This window comes from Pinus tabuliformis, chromosome 1_2 (genome assembly GCF_031772625.1).
Source record: "Pinus tabuliformis cultivar Carrire ecotype Pingquan chromosome 1_2, CPIR1, whole genome shotgun sequence".
NCBI lineage: Eukaryota > Viridiplantae > Streptophyta > Pinopsida > Pinales > Pinaceae > Pinus > Pinus tabuliformis.
Genome location: NC_142298.1, coordinates 1,231,520,728 through 1,231,530,935, shown reverse-complemented (window position 1 = coordinate 1,231,530,935; position 10,208 = coordinate 1,231,520,728). Strand labels below are relative to the sequence as shown.

At 37.2% G+C, this 10,208-nt stretch overlaps 1 pseudogene across 1 annotated transcript; it reads right to left on the bottom strand.

The window, feature by feature from the left end:
• Nucleotides 1–6,972: 6,972 nt before the first annotated feature.
• LOC149210689 (calcium-dependent protein kinase 1-like) lies at nucleotides 6,973–9,315 on the bottom strand (annotated as a pseudogene). Its single transcript, XR_016253117.1, has 5 exons — nucleotides 9,223–9,315; nucleotides 8,619–9,015; nucleotides 8,042–8,340; nucleotides 7,540–7,915; nucleotides 6,973–7,434 (listed from the first exon to the last, which is right to left on the bottom strand). The product of XR_016253117.1 is annotated as a calcium-dependent protein kinase 1-like (transcript).
• Between the last annotated feature and the right edge of the window lie 893 nt (nucleotides 9,316–10,208).

The window sequence follows — 10,208 nt, the reverse complement described above, 5'->3', positions numbered from 1 at the left end:
TTAAATCATTTGAGACATGGTCGATTGTTGAATATGCCGTATTATTTACTTGGGTGTCTAAAGAATATGTCACATTACTGTAGACAGGCAAAATTTCCACTCCTTTCCCTCACCCATCATCGTCTTGTCCAGTTATTAATTCAGAGGGGTTTGGCTCGACAGAACCCTCCCCCTCTTAATAACCCACCCCTAGACCCTCAAGAAGCTTCTCAAATTCCTCAAGAAGTAGCCGAAATTCCTCAAGAAGTTGTTGAAATTCCTCAAGCAACAGTTGAAATTCCCCAAGAAGCTGCTGAAATTCCTGAAATTCCTCAACAAGCTCCTGAAATCCCTCAACAAGCTAAAAATATTTCTGAATAGCAACCAAGGAGCATTCCTAATCCCCCAAAAATTCCACGAGCAACATCAGCCAACCCAATTGACCCTTCCACCACATCAACTCCATCCCAAAATTTAGCAGAATCATCTAATCCTACTGTCCACATTCCTAGTTATGATTCCGAAGATAACCTTCCCATCTATATGCTAAAAAGAAAAAGGAAAAATAAGACTACTTCCCCACCAAAAAGATGAACGAGGGCCTCAACTAAAGAAGCTATCATCCCTAATAACCTTCCCCCTCTAAAAAACCCTCTCATAAAAGGAAAATTACTGCTCTCCCTGCCTTTTTACGCCGAAGACGTATGAGGGCGTCAACTGAAGTAGCAACTGTTGCTACCATCCTAAATTCCTCACCTATTGGTCTAAAACCCCATACCCCACCACAGTCCCAAGTCCCTAAATCTTTACTTGTCTCACCCTCGGGCACTGAAACACAAGAACTAGATGCCCAGGATTTTGTGACACCATTTATTTCAGAACAAGTAGCTGCCACACAAGAACCAGCTACTAATTCAGCAGTTGCCACACAAGAACCACCTCCTGACATACAGAATACAGATACCCAAGATGTTGTACAACATATAACTGTCACACAAGAACCAACTACTGAATCAACAGCTACCACACAAGAGCCACCTGCTGATATATAGAATACAGACAACCAAGATGTTGTACAACATGTAGCTGCCACACAAGAACCACATGTTGATATACAGACGACCAGGATTTTGCACAACAAGTAGTTGTTTCACAAGAACCAGCTACTGATTCAGCAGCTGCCACACAAGAACCACCTGCTGATATGCAAAATCTCGATGCTCAGGATGCTGAAAACTATGTAGCTACTATAGAACAACAAGCTACTCATCCAGTAGCTACCACACAAGAACTAGCTACTGAGACTATGACTGCTACACAAATCCCAGTCACCCTGGCTTCCCTTCTATAGGAAAACGAGTTTCTAAAATCAGAACTCGAAGCTTATAAGCAGGAATTAATAATGACAAGGGAAGCCTATGACAGAGAGCTTAATTTGTACACTTTAGCTCATGCAGCATCCACAGCTGAGAAGAGTACAGAGAAAGACCGATATAACGAATATATGTGCAGCCAATGCAGTAACATTTATCATCAAACCAATTATAAAATAGTTGAAATTCCACTGCCTGGAGCCTCCCCTGCATCCACTTTTTCTGCAATTAAAGAGGAATGCCCTGTTGTCACACAAGAACTAGCAGGCCCTTCAAAGTTTTTTGAAAAAGAGGTTAAACAACAAATACCTTGGCCTATTGTGACTGTGAAAACTGAAAGTCCTGTACCTCGGTCTACAAAAACTGTGTTTACTCAGACTGAACCTCGGCCTACAAAGACTATTTTTACTCAGACTAGCAGCACTGAAGCACAAATGGATAAATGGAAGAAAGGATATGTTATGTCGCAAGATAGGATCTTGCAGGAGCATAAATCACTGTGGAAAAATCATATATATTCAAACTGGGAAGCTTTGGAGCAAGTACTCCAACATTCTCGTGCTCAGAAGGAGAATAAACAACTAAAAACTAGACTACTCCTCATGTTTGATTTGGTTCAGAGATTATTAGCTACCAGGAAACCATCTTCCAACTACTCTCTTTTTCTTGCAGAATGCTTAGCGTTCTTTCAAATAAAGGCAATTAGAGATGGGAGACCTCATGAGGTGTCTGGACTTAAATAGTTTGTGAAAACGTTCACAGAAGCATCTACGAGTGAACAAAATTTAATCTATGAATTGTATCTCCATAGTGAAGCCATCCCTGAGGATAGGAAGCTCAATATGAACCCTTTGGTTGGTGATGTTCACATCAGGGCCTTTGTCTCTTTCCTTGCTAATCAGCTCACATGGCAGAATGCCTTTCTTTCAGCAAGGCATAATGAAGACAATCGTCTTCTGTGGATTCAATCTGAGCCACAAAATTCTGCCATTTTTGTTGTTGAATATCGTCAGTTTTTTAAGGAACCAAGAATGGGTGAACACATCAGACAGCTACAAGCAGCAGTGTTAGAAGACTGCCAACATTTTGTTAAAGCTAAGGGAGCTCTTGCCTTAAAAGCAAACAACTTATTCTGGCAACAATCTTCTAAGGAAAGGCAGGAGTATCATCCCTTCAGTCCTCCCAATGTTGAAGCAGCAATTTCAAGGGTACCTGACTATGTTAAATGTGTTCAACAATGTGCTGAAAAATGGGTAGGATATCATTTTCATTTCCCTCTTCTATGGATGCCAGCACAAGAGTATAGGGCTCATTACAGGTTGTCCAAAAAGGAAGAAGCAGCAACATGGTAGAGGTTACAGAATGTTCACGGCTTCAGAGATCTGGCTGACAGTACCTTCTATAGTTACTGCCTAAGTAATTTGCACTCCAAGGCCCAGTACTCGGACTCAGATTCAGAGTAAAGTTGCATGAGGACATGCAACCCTTTCAGTTGGGGGGATGTTAGGACCCTACATTGTCCCTTTTTGATCATATATTTTGCTATTATGTCATCCTTTTCCAACCCATATTTAAAGTCCATGTTATTACTTTAATCCATTTTTCCGAAGGTATACAATATTTCTTCTCATTACTATACGTTTAATTTATTTTACATATAATTACATTACCTTCATAGTTAATCGTTGATCGGATAGTTGCTGAAACAATTTATCATTGCAGTCTACGTTGCTGAAACAACCTGAAGACTGCAGGGTTATCATTACAGTTTATGTTGCTGAAACAGTTAGAACAATGCGCAAATCTCGTTGCTGAAACAGACCGTGATTTGCATTTTAGATTCGGCAGCAACAAAAGGAGATACTCGAAGGAGTTGTTACACTGGCCGTAACAACTACATTCCAAAGTCAGCATTGTCATAACCATTGTAACAACATTTTGTTAATGGAAGAACTGATTACCCTATTTTGGCATATCAGGTTAAAGATAGGATTTATAATGTAATCAATTGTAATAGATGTCTCCTCTTTAAAAAGAGGAGACATCTACATTAAAGGGACTACGGACAAACTACTGGAAGGTCGAGCTGAAGTAAAAGGACTGGAATCTTTTGTAATATGATACATTGACAGATGAATAAAATATTTTTATGAACATTCCTTTCTAGTTCCTTTTTCTATGGAATCTTGTGAGAAGGACAAGGCCCACCTTCATCACAAGATTCACCCATTACATTCCTATAGTGTGTTAAGTGTACTTTCTATTCATACCTTGTTAAGTTCTGTTTAATGAATATTGCTTATGCGTTACTGTTGAAACTCTGTTTTTCAATTGATTGTTGCATTACTTTCCTGAATTCATTCACAATTAATTAGTGAGTGCTTTAATTGGTAATTGAGTTTTCAGAGTGAGTTTGTGAGCATAGTAATCAAAAATAGGTGCTGAAGATTCCTTCTTGGGGAATAGGGTCATGTTCTCTGTTACCTTCTTGGGGAATAGGGTCATGTTCTCTGTTACAGCATAACTAGTCCTTTCCTTTGCAAATTGATTTCTTTTACTAGATTGTTCTTTTTAATGTAATCAAGGATTCTTTGATAATTGTCTGCAATAAATTGTTTTTGCTGTAACTAAGAGGAGAGCTTCAGTTTGCTTAAGGCGAGGTGTCATTAGTATATTTATTACTACAACTTTTACTGCTTTTGAGATTGAGCACATACAGTGTGTAGTTGCCTTTGAAATAAACAGACTTCCCTGGGTTGACAACTCATGTAGCACTTAGTTGTTTGAATTAATAAGCAATTAAAGTGACCAATAGAGAGATAGGTATCCATCCATCTTTTCTTTAGAAGCCTACTTTTAATAGTACTTAAAATGGTGACCTTGCAGTCGTTAGAGCCACAATTCTCTGCAACGCCGAAGAGACCGGATATGTTAGATTTTTAGGAGAGGTATCGTTAATCACAGCTTAGTGGGATTCACCTTATCTTCTCTCTGCCAATTACTACGAAATCGAACTCAATATAGAAGGGACCGTAGAGTTTAAAATTAGATGTGCATTTAACTAAAATTGACCAAGGTTCTTGCATCTCACATTAATTTTAGGTTGTGCATTTCATATGAGATAGTTATTCATCCAAGCAGCAATTGCTAATCAACTACGTGGTCTTTAATTCCCCAACAAGATTGTTGACTCCATAAGGCAATGGTGCCAATCATTCAAATCTAATTAAATCCTATAAGTCTTGCTAAATATTAATTAAGTACTTGGTAGCTTCACTGTGTCTCTCGAATTGGTTGGTTTCCAACTAGTTCTCCTTCATTCCATTTTCATAGGGTCTATCCCCCTTATCTTGTTGTAGGGAGACAACTTAGACAGAGAGATTGGGGATCAGGGTGACAACCCCCAATCTGAGTCATTGGTGTGGTGCCTAGACATTTTGTGTGACAACAAAACCCGAGGGGACGATGTTTTGAGTTATAAAAACTTAGAATCTAGGGGGATCAAAGAAAACCAAGTTAGGAGTGAACCCTATGACCACAACAAAAACCAATGGACATTGTTGTGTAGAAGATCACAATTTTTTCAATCAAAGAAGCTCAAGACTTATTAGGCTCATGTGACTTATCAACGTTATAAACAAAGGCTTTTAGAGACTCATTTTCCTTGTTATTTTGATTGTTTTGGAAAGTGACTTGAGTAGAACCACTGTCATTATCAATTTTGGTTTAAAAATCAATTTGTGTTTATATACACCAAATACTCACGTCTCCCAAAAGTCCTTTTAAATAGTCAGTATAGGAAAAAGAATTTGTAATTCAAACACAGCAAAAACCAAAATCCAAAGAAGTTCATATATTTGACCAATTACCTAGTCATCTTGTCAAATTCATATAATTAACTAATTAAATTATCATCTTGTTTTGACATTGAAAAAGAAAATTAAAAAATTGACAATTTTAAATTCAATAAATATCTTATTAACAAATTTATCATGTTGTGCCAATGATTTTAATGTACTAAGTTAACTAATAATTCTACATACATCTACAATATTTCATGTTAAATTGGAAATTAATACTACTACTTTTTAAATGATTCTATTCCCCTATATTTCTCATTTTCAATATTTTTATCTTTTTAATATAAATTAATATTTAAGTATGGGGGTTTACGCGGTGCATTATGTTAGATATCATTATGGGATTCAACTGTGTTAAGTAATTCATTCAGGTATGACCATTTCCATGAGAGGTAGTCATAACTCACTAATTTCTCATGATTTTTGAATACTTCACTTAACACTCATTGCATCGGGTGATGCTCACACGGGTGAAGAAATGAGATTGAAATTAGTGAAATAAATCACATAGCATCAATCTAAATTAATATTATTGCTTTTTATAAAGCCCAATCCTATTATATTTTATTGATAAAAATAATTGTTTATTTAAAAGCAATAAAATATCTAAACCAAGATCATAATAAATATGGTTTTTTTTTTTTTTAATTTGATAATATAAATTAATATTATCCCCTTTTCACAAACCCTATCCTATTGTATGTTAAAAAATGATTAACTTGGAGGTAGCAAAACCTCTAAAGCAACATAATGACGTATATGAATAAATTAAAAATAAAAAAGAGCACCCGTGTGAAATTCCTCGTTCAATAATATTCAACACTATCAAACCACTTCTTCAACAGTTAGGATTACATATGGAGTTTGCTACTTTTTCACTGTTGAAGTCCAGGGAAGACAAGTCAATGAAATATTTATATATGAAACCACTAATAAGTACGATGATGGCTGGTCATTGCCCTCTGTTCACTTGGACCAAAAACATTGCTTTGGAGCGCAAATGATATTCAACCAATTGTATTATGGAAAATATAAATATAATTACAAGAAAGTATTGCTTTGAATCAGCGTACTTGTACTTTGTGCAAGTACATCTATTGCTTTGAATCAGCATACTTTGTGCACATTTTCGGTTTTCTGCAGGTCTGAAATCATTAGAATACTATATTTAATATGTTATTTATGAGAAAATTGTAGTAAAGAAGATAATAATCATTTATTCGAATTACCTGTTATAAACCTAATTGCCAATCAACACTAGTAACATATCGTAATAAATTTTGCAATTTTTATAGTTTTGAATACACATAAACTAAGTAGCACTCGTAAAGCATCCTTAAATAAAAAGATACATCTAATCACAGGGATTGAAACAGACGGGAAAAAACCATTCATCAGTTCAGGCCATGGTGAATATATAGATGCATAACAGGCATTGAGCTAGGTTGGAACATTGAACTTCACCAACTTGAAAATCTACAATTAGCCATCGCACATGCAGGGCAACCAGTGCTGCATTAAAAGTTGTTCATGCAAATAGAAAGCAACATGAAACCATTGAAAAGACTAATTATTTGGAACAAAAGAGTACTCATTTTAATTTTATATAACTTCCTCAATCTATACACCCTGAATGCAGAAAATCAAGATCTGCCAGCGCTTCTTTGAATTATAGTACATAAAAATAAAAATAAAGACGTGTGATAACCTTTATTTACTATGTACTCATAAGAATAAACACTTTTACTCTATGACACACCCACTGAACTTTATTGTACCACTGCTTAGTATAAATACAAATCAGTTCATCAATATATCACGCGCAATAATTCTCAGGAGTAACAGACTGCCCAAAGTCTGGTTAAAAACTCCATCAAACAGCCCCTCAAAATAAATGATAATCATTAGGTTTTTGAAGCTATGCTTTTGGTTTCCAATGGTAGACTGATGATGTTCACAGAAGCTGTCAACAGAGTAATGGAGATTGAAACGAGTTGCAACCAGACAATCGAGTACACGAAGCCCATCGTATAATGGATTCTGAAACCTTGAGATCCAGTTCCCCCAAGCCTATTGTATGATTCTCTCTGTGGGTAATAAGGTATCTGGTATTATAAGTTTCTGCCTTTTGTGTCTGACCTGCACCCTCTTCAACTGAAACTGAGATACAGACTTTATACTCTTAGAAATTGCTGCTGCAAACAGATGTCCAAAACTTGACCCTGCTGGTAAGGATATTAAAACAACTCCATTAGAACATTAGCCTAAAAATAAATAATTTGAAATGCAATGGAGGAATCAATAAGCATCACAAGAAACACTTCTACCTCTTTGATAAAGCTAATGCTGCATTTTATTGTCAGAGGAAGGTACATAATGTTCCGAGTTGAATGTGCCATCAATATTTTCCAAGGCAAAAGTCAATGTGTTTTGGATGGCTGATGAATATTGTTTTGGGATTAAAAGCAAAGCTTCCCAACACCTGGCATCCATTGTCGCTCACTATAAATCCCGAAAAGGATGCTTTGCCCGAGAAAGATGACAGAATCTCTGTTTTGGTGTTGCAATCAAATGCTGAGCTGAATGAGGCCATTGTCTTTGGTTCCCCTGAACTCAAAGAGTTATAGGTGATGCCCTGTTTCCTTTTAACCTCATTTGTGCTATGCACCAATAACTCAACTTGACCAGTGATCAAAAGATGCTCTGCAATATCAAACCAATACTAAGTTCACTTTATATGGAATCTATGGAATCTGACATTTTATTCACAAGAGAGGGCTCCGTAAATTTAGAAAAATACACATGGATTTCATGTAATATCCAATTTACCTGACAATTCCACAGAGGTAAGCCTCTTCTTTGGATCTGTGCATAGCATTCTAGAGATCAAATCCTTGGCAGCAGAAGAGATACTGCTCCAAGGAGCCTTTGGAAATTGCAGCTTGGCTTCTCTGACCGCATCAAAAATCTTCGATTTTGTCTTACACCCCAAAAGGGTGGAATCCCACTCAGAAGAATGTAAAGAATTACACCAGCACTCCAGAAATCTGCTGCTTGATTGTATCCTCCAGACAAAACCTCTGGAGCTATATAGAAGCGGCTGCCTACAGTTCCATTGAGTTTCTGCCCTGTTTCAAACGGAGAAGAATTAGGCACAAAGCTAAAAAACTTTTAATAATTCAAGATCAAAGAAATGGGATGATTCAAGCTCAAACAAATGAGATGCTGTAACCCAAGAAGATTATATTCATATGGCATAGTTGGGATAGAACATCATTCTATCTGAAAAACACCAAAGTTAGATATAGACTATCCAAATCTAAAATTGCTTAAGCAAATGTTACAACAAGAATTCTGGTCCTATAAGCCTGCTTTCAAATATCAGATCAAATGCCTCAATGCATACCTGGTGTGAAGTAGGTGGCCAATCCAAAGTCAGCAAGCTCGATCGGCGACGAAGGAGACTTTATTGCAAGAAGAATATATTCTGGCTTCAGATCGGTGTGCGCGACCCCATTATCATGACAATATTTCTCCACTTCCAAGAGATGCTTGAACAATCTTGCGGCATCGGGCTCAGAATATCTCCCCTGTGTCTGCAACTGGTCTAAATCCTCCCCGCCAGCACATAGCTTCATAACCAAATGCACATAATACTCCTCCTCAAAGACTGCCTTCAGGGCCACAACATTAGGGTGCCCAGACAGGCTGGTCATGATCTCGATCTCCAATTTCATACCGCCAACATCCTCAGATATCACCAATCTGCAGTTTGCAATGGATTTGCGCGCCAGAACCTTCCCCTGTCACTCTGTCTGTGCAATACCCGATTCATTATCAACCATCCCAGAACCTTTCCCTGTCATTCTGTCTCAACCCATCACAAACCATGTGCTCGGAATTTCCACTATTTTTCATCCATATCTACAAGATGACTCAGGGACATCAGTCATCTCATGGGTATTTTTCACTTTTCAAAAATCTTCATTCAACATATTCGCAGGGAACACAATTTCAGTGCTAATGCCATGTCCAAGCTGGATATCATGGCACCACATGACGGTATGCATATCGCTCGCTCTGGAGGTGGATCGCTGCTCCATCGATGCTGAATTCCTTCCCTTTCCCTAACGAGGGGCTTCACTAGATATGCACATGCTAATGTCTCTTCGCTGACCGGTTTTTTTTTCCTGTTTTTCTCTTTACGATGGATTTTTGTTGTTGTTTCATGTATTTTTAATGATGGATTTTTGTTGTTGTTAATTTCTGTTCTCTGAATTTTGAGTTTAATATTGTAATTCATTTGTGAATCCGTTGCCATGAAGGGCTACACTCTGGATGTATTACATATTTGACTATAGTTGCTTTTATGACATTGTTTTTTTATTAGTTAGACTTGATGGTGCTTCTATATAGACTAAATATACTAGTTTTTCATATGCATAATAAAACCAATGGGACGAAGGTAGTCTGGATGAGATTTCAGTGAATTTTTTCAGGGAAATTTCATCCCTACACAGAATCTCTAACTCAAAACCCCATATCGATTTTTTTGTTTTGTTTTGTTTTTTTTTTTTCTTTCTTTCTATCTAGCTGAAACGGGCCTAAAAATTTCTTACGCGAAGAGATGGGTTTTAATCGGCGTGTATACTTCCACTGTAAGTGTTCTCGCTCCTGTAAATGCGAATCCACAGTTCACATTGTATTTTCAGGCAGGATTTGGCCATCCTATTAAGATTGTAGGAAAGTTTTTTTGTTGGAACCCCATTTTCATGTTGCATCCAAAATGAACAGTCCAAAATGTGAAAGTCTGGGTCTATTTATCTGTGGTGTAGATTGGAAGACATGGCCCGTTGGCACATTGGCCCTGTCAACGCTTGACGATTGGCGGCAGTAGGGAATTTAGAGATGCGACTTTCCAATAGTCTTCTATGCAGATCAATGGATCCTATCTACCTCACGATGCTCGGATCTATGGATGAACGCATCGAATCTT